Source organism: Papio anubis, chromosome 6 (genome assembly GCF_008728515.1).
Source record: "Papio anubis isolate 15944 chromosome 6, Panubis1.0, whole genome shotgun sequence".
NCBI classification, from domain to species: Eukaryota; Metazoa; Chordata; class Mammalia; order Primates; family Cercopithecidae; genus Papio; species Papio anubis.
In genome coordinates this window covers 26,100,212-26,107,668 of record NC_044981.1, presented here as the reverse complement: position 1 = coordinate 26,107,668, position 7,457 = coordinate 26,100,212, and positions in this window count along the sequence as shown.

Here is a 7,457-nt window from a genome sequence, read left to right as displayed (position 1 = left end):
TATAGCTATAAAATTCAATCACATAACATCATCCTGTCACTCAGACACAGCCCAAACCTCAACTCCTCCCCACAAACCCCATAAAAACACCTTAAGCTCTGTAAAGAGGTGCCGATTTCACTTTGCAGAAATCAGCCCACTCTCCCTCTGTGAGTGTATTATTATGCTTCAATAAACTTCGCTTTAAACTTGCATTTTGGTGTTAGTTTGTAGTTCTTTGCTCACTGTCACAAGAACTGAGATTGCTGGTTCAGAGCTCCGGCTCTAATAATCTCCTCAATTAAAGGCTCCATCCCAACGCAGAATTCCCAGTAACAGTATGGGATGCCACCTCGGCAACAAGATTTTAAAAGCTTTCCTCTTCCCTCAATGAAGTTTGGGAATTATTGCCTTAGACATTTCAAACCATATAAATAAATTTAATACACCTGATTTGCTCCAAACCTTTACATATTTAGCAAATTCAACAGGCATTATTTTTGTAAGTGTGTATACAAATTTTGGCAATTCAAGAAAATCAAACTTAGGATATCAGGGCCTCAACTGTAGGCGAACAGATAAAATAACATTGGAAAAATGTAGAATATTGATGGTGGGCACATTGGGGCTGATAGTACTATTCCTTTTATTCAATTTTTGGTAACATATAATTCGCATACCATGTAATTCATCTATTTAAAATACAAAATTGGCCTGACTCAGTGGCTCACGCCTGTAATCCCAGCACTTTGGGAGGCCGAGGCAGGCAGATCACCTGAGGTCAGGAGTTCGAGACCAGCCTGGCCAACATGGTGAAACCCCATCTTTACTAAAAACACAAAAATTAGCCAGGTGTGGTGGAAGGCACCTGTAATTCCAGCTACACAAGAGGCTGAGGCAGGAGAATCGCTTGAACCTAGGAGGCGGAGGTTGCAGTGAGCTGAGATTGTGCCATCGCATGCCAGCATGGGAGACAAGTGTGAAACTTCATCCAAAAAAAAAAAAAAAAATTAGCTGGGTGTGGTGGCATGCACCTGTAATCCCAGCTACTTGGAAGGCTGAGACAGGAGAATCGCTTGAACCCCAGAGGCGGAGGTTGTGATGAGTCGAGATCGCGCCATTGCACTCCAGCCTGGGCAACAAGAGTGAAACTCCGTCTCAAAAATAAGATAAAATAAATAAAATTAAATGCAAAAAGTAATGGATTATAATATATTTACAGAGATGTGCAACCATTACCAAAATTTTACAACATTTTCTATCTCCCCAAAAAGAAACTATGTTCCCCTAATTCAGTACCCTTAATTCATCACCTCTCAGGTTCTTCCATTCTCCCCCTTCTTCCCTCCCCGTCCCAGACAATCATTAATCTACTTTCTTTCTATTTGGAACATTTAGTACTCATAAACCCATATAATACATTGCTTTGCTGTGACTGGCTTCTTTCATTTAGCATAATGTTTTTATGTATGTTTTTCATGGACCAATAATATCTATTTTAAGGACATACCACAACATATTTTATTTATTCATTCATCAGCTGATGGAGATTGGTTTGTTTCTACTTGATGACTATTGGGAATAGTGCTGCTAAAAACATTTATGTACAAGCTTTTTTGTGGACTTATGTTTTGATTTCTTTTGGTTATATATCTAGGAGTGGGTTTGCTGAGTCATATGGTAACTTTGTTTAACCTTTTGAGGAATAGCCACATTCTTTTCCAAAGTAAGCATTTTACCCTCCTATCAGCAGTATATGAGAGTTCTGATTTCTCTCCATCTTTGCCTGGGTTTTTGAATCAGGGCCCCAGATAGAACAAAAATGTGGTTATTCAGTTGTTTCACCATCACTTGTTGAGAAGACTCTTTTTTCATTGAAGTGTTTTGGCACGCTTATCAAAAATCAATCTACCATAAATGTGAGAGTTTATTTCTGGAGTCCCAATTTTATCCCATTATGCTATAATCCTATTTTTTTTTTTTTTTTTGACAGAGTCTCACTCTGTTGCCCAGGCTGGATTGCAGTGGCGTGATCCTGGCTCACTGCAACCTCTGCCTCCCGGGTTCAAGTGATTCTTCTGCCTCAGCCTCCCAAGCAGCTGGGATTACAGTTACCTGCCGCCATGCCTGGCCAATTTTTGTATTTTTAGTAGAGGTGGGGTTTCACCATGTTGGTCAGGCTGGTCTGGAAGTCCTGACCTCAGGTGATCTGTCCACTTCAGCCTCCCAAAGTGCTGGGATTACAGGTGTGAGCCACCACACCCAGACTGTAATCCTATCTTTATGTCAGGACTACACTGTCTTGATTACTATAGCTTTGTAGTAAGTTGAATTCAAGAACTTTCTCAACTTCAAATATGATCTTCTTTTGGAAGACTATATCAGCTATTCTCATTCTGCTGAATTTCCATAGGAATTTTAGGATCTATTATCAATGTCTATTCTATTTTTGTATATGTTTTAATATTTTCATAAGAATACATTTAATTTTTTTTTTTTAAGAAAAATAGTAAAAATCAGAACACTGGGGGTCAGGTGCATTTAACAGGCAGAAGAAGGATAAAAACTCATAAACAAAAAAGAAATGACAAACCATATTCTGGAAGCCATGGAATGGTTATTGGTACCAAAGGCTGCAGAGAAATGTTGTCAGATGTACCTGAAAATTGTCCATTGTATTTGGACATTAAGAGACTTAGAAGACTTAAGCCATAGATTGCTCAGTGAGACCCCAAGGTTAAATGGTCTGAAGGTGAATAGACCATTTCACCTTCAAGAGAGCAGGTAGGAAGCTATAAATCCAGGTCTGAAAAGTTGACTAAACTGGTAAGGAAGAAACTCTCTCATCTTGAGCCACTCTACGCTGGCTCCACCTTCTGCTGCAAGCACACAGAAATGCTGAAATTCAACAGTCACAAAGGCTAGTAAGCTGGAAATGACACAAATTACTCCTGGGAAAGTCAAATTCAGAATTAGGCCATATTTGTTGGGGTTCAGATTTCCATGTACACTTGGGAAAGGGTTTAGCGTATAGGCACATGCATGAAGGGAACAGGTATAGGGCTGTGTTCACAAGGTCAAGAGTTGAAGGCCAGGCATGGTGGCTCTTGCCTGTAATCCCAGCACTTTGGGAGGCTGAGGCAGGAGGATGGCTTGAGTCCAGGAATTCAAGACCAGTCTGGGAAACATAGGGAGACCGTGTGTCCACAAAAAAATTAAAAAATAAAATTAATCAGGTGTGGTGGCACACACTTGTGGTCCCAGCCACTTAGGAGGCTGGGAGGATCACTTAAGCCTGGGACATTGAGGCTGTAGTGAGCCATGATAGTGCTACTGCACACCAGTCTGGGTGACAGAATGAGACCCTGTCTCAAAAAAGAGAGCAGTATCCACACCCCAGGAAAGTGGTTGAAGATCTACTTTTCTCTATAAACCTAATACAGAATAGAGTGACAAATGTGTGTTGTGGAAAGAAATCGGTTGAGAGCTACGTAGATGCAAAACAATACATCCCCACATAACACTTGTTAATCATCCTTTTCCACCCACTTATGGGATGAATTGCATCTCCCCAAAAGATATTCTGTCCTAATCCTCAGTACCTGAGAACATGATCTTATCTGGAATAGGGTGAGTTAACTGGTTAAGACGAGATTACAGTGGAATAGGGTGAGTCCTTCAACCAATGACTGGTATCCTCACAGACATAGAGGCACAATGGCCAGCTAGAGATGGAGGCAGAGATTGGAGTTATGCCGCCACAAACCAAGGAACACAGGAAGCTGCTGGAAGTGGAAACAGGCAAGAAAGAATCCTCTCCCGGAGGCTACAGAGGGATCTTGACCTTGATAATACCTTGATCTCAACTGGCCTACATAACTGTGAGAAAATAATTTTCTTTTGTTCTAAGCCACCCACTTAATGGTACTTTGTTATGGCAGCCCTAAGGAACTTGATATACATTCCTTTTACTGTCATAGAAGTTTTGAGTCTTTTATGTAGGTCTGTCCCCTTCCTCCCAGTGTCAACGCATGGAATTTCTCTCCTTGTGCCTTGAAAAGTGAAAGGTCTTTGAACTGCTGATGAAAGAAATCTCAGCATGAAGCCAGGTGCTGTACCTCAATCCTGTAATCTCAGCACTTTGGGAGGATGAGGGGGGCAGATCACTTGAGGTCAGGAGTTCTAGACTACTCTGGCCAACATGGTGAAACCCCATCTCTACTAAAAACAAAAAAAGTTATCCTAGCCAGGCATGGTGGTACACACCTGTAGTTCCAGCTACTCGGGAGGCTGAGGCAGGAGAATCGCTTGAACCTGGGAGGTGGAGGTTGAAGTGAGCCGAGATCATACCACTGCACTCTAGCCTGGGTGACAGAGCAAGACTCAGTCTCAGAAAAGAAAAATGAAATTTCAGCATTATAGGATAAAAATGTTTCTTCTTCCCCTCAAACTTTAAAAAAGCAGAAGTCTGCATCATAAAATGGTCTTTGCCAATGTTATTTTTATTATAACAAAGGAATCTTGCAAGGCTACCAGATCTCAGCAATTGTCACTATGTTTTGTAAGAATCACTTCCTAAAATGTCTGAATTGATTGCTTGTCTCATTTAATTATTTGTTTCTTATGTCATACTGCAATGGATATCTGTCTTGTTAGTATAAATATTTGTGCATTTGTTGTTGTTAAAACAACTTTTTTGGCCTGTCTTCTTCCACCTATGAGGTAATATAAAACTCATATTTAACACTTATTTTGTAGCAGGACAAGCCACAGACAAAACCCCTCAGACACCAAGTTAAAGAAGGAAGGGCTTTATTCAGCCGGGAGCTTTGGCAAGACTCACGTCTCCAAAAACTGAGCTCCCCGAGTGAGCAATTCCTGTCCCTTTTAAGGGCTTACAACTCTAAGGGGGTCCATGTGAGAGGGTTGTGATCAATTGAGCAAGCAGGGGGTATGTGACTGGGAGCTGCATGCACCAATAACCAGAACAGAACAGAACAGGGATTTCACAGTGCTTTTCCATACAATTTCTGGAATCTATAGATAACATAACTGGCTAGGTCAGGGGTCAATCTTTAACCAGACCCAGGGTGAGGCACTGGACTGTCTGCCTGTGGATTTCATTTCTGCCTTTTAGTTTTTACTTTTCTTTCTTTGGAGGCAGAAATTGGGCATAAGACAATATGAGGGGTGGTCTCCTCACTTATTCACCCCCTTTGAGAATCTCACTCTTTAGTGGGAGTTCTCACTTTTATTCTTACTACCCATGTCTTCTTGAAAGACAGATTGACAGTGATTCATGTAGTACACTTGTGCTGCAGCATTTTGGTGAGCTAAGGTAGCAATGAAGGTTTTTATCATTTGAAGAAGCACAGGTAGCAAACAAGGGAGCAATAAGCAGATTTCTATTGCTATTATAACTACTATTATAAGAGTTTTGAATCTTCTTAGCACTGGGAACCATTTTTCAAACTTGGCCCCAGGGTCAAATCCATGCCACCCTTGCACGGGCACATGTGCCAGTTTTGTCATATCTCTAACTATATCTTTAACTACTTGCCCTTGATTATCTATGTGTAGTCAGCAATTAGTAAGGTTAAATTTCCTACAGACCCCTCCTTCAGTTGCTAGCAAGTAGTTGAGAGCCAATCTGTTTTGATAGATAGCATTTCTCATCTGAGTTTCTTTCCGGGCCAGAATAGTCAAGGCTCTGCTGATCTTATTAGCGATTATTTCTAATCACTAATAAGATCACTACACAGCTTGTAACTGTATGATTCAGTTGAGCATGTAAATGGCGGTCTGGTATCCCCACGAGCTATCTTGTGCCCAAGTAGCAGGCCCATAATATTGTATGATTCTCTCAGGGGGCCATTCGTTATTTTTCCAATTTTCTTTTTTTTTTTTTTTTTTGAGAAGGAGTCTCGCTGTGTCGCCCAGGCTAGAGTGCAGTGGCCGGATCTCAGCTCATTGCAAGCTCCGCCTCCCGGGTTTTTACGCCATTCTCCTGCCTCAGCCTCCCGAGTAGCTGGGACTACAGGCGCCCACCACCTCGCCCGGCTAGTTTTTTGTATTTTTTAGTGGAGACGGGGTTTCACCGTGTTAGCCAGGATGGTCTCGAACTCCTGACCTCGTGATCCGCCCGTCTCGGCCTCCCAAAGTGCTGGGATTACAGGCTTGAGCCACCGCGCCCGGCCTATTTTTCCAATTTTCTATAGCGATGCGTTTTTTTTTTTTTTTTTTTTTTTTTTTTTTTTTTGTGGGAAGCATAGACAGGGAAGCCCAGGTGTTCGCCTGTCTTTATGGGAAGTAGGAAGAAAGATGGTTTAATAGTGCCAATAACACAACTACCTGCCCACTGGTTGGGTAATTTGGCATAGGCTGTATGCCCACATATCCAGTATAATCCAGTGGGGGCTGTCCAGTCCCAGTGGGACTCCGAGTGGGTCCAAACAGTTTGCAACTTTTGGAATTTACTAAATGGATTTTTCTTAGTGTGGTTTGAACTCCACTGGGTGGCTGTTTTTGTAGTACTATTATACAATTTTTGCCCAAGGTAGCTGAGTCTTCCCACAGGAAGAGTGATGTCCTTCCCCACTCTTGCTATACTGATTGAGGCTTTTAGGACCCAGAAGTTATCCGGGTGATTCTTTTGAGCCAGGAATTTATCAGGAACTGGGTCTGTAGGTACTAATTCCCGGGCTTCCCATGGCCATTGATTTCCCATTACAGTTCCTCCACATACATAACACGAAGTGACATTGAGAGACTTGGCTACATGCTCAGCTAACTGCAAGAACAAATTTCTTGTTTTTCCTGGAATTTCTGGTACTGGCACATTCCGTTCATCATAGAAGGTTTGAAATACTGGCTCAGGAGAGCATTTATAAATTTCTCCTCAAACCACCATATTTATTCGAGGATCCAGTCCAGCCCCATCTATTTCTAGGGTTACATGCTCCCCTTTTTTCCAGCGAGAATCAAGGGGATTGGTTATTACTAGGTCTGAGGGGTTACACTGACCACTGTTACAGGAAAGGCCACTTTTCCCTTTCTGAAGGTGGACAGGATTATTTTTATTTTTTATCGAAGTAGCCTAAATGACACAAGACCAGTATCTACATTTATTTCCACACAGTCCTAATTCATGACAAATGTACTTATTTTCTGCCATATAGCCTCATTTCTAATTAAGAGAACCACATCCTATTTCTAACTTATTACTGTTAATGACAGCACAGGCATCAAATTTCAAGGTGACTTGTTTGGGCACTCCTTTTTCTTCTGTTTTGGCCAACACTTTACTCATATCATTTATGAGCCCCCACCAGTCTTCAGTCCTTAATCTTATTTCAAAAACTGTGGTCATAGGAGGCTCAGATGGGTCATAACACACATCAGGTTGGCCATTTCCTGGGCTATATACCTTGTATAGAATAGCATTATACAAACAAGTTCTTTTTAGAGTCCCTGTACAC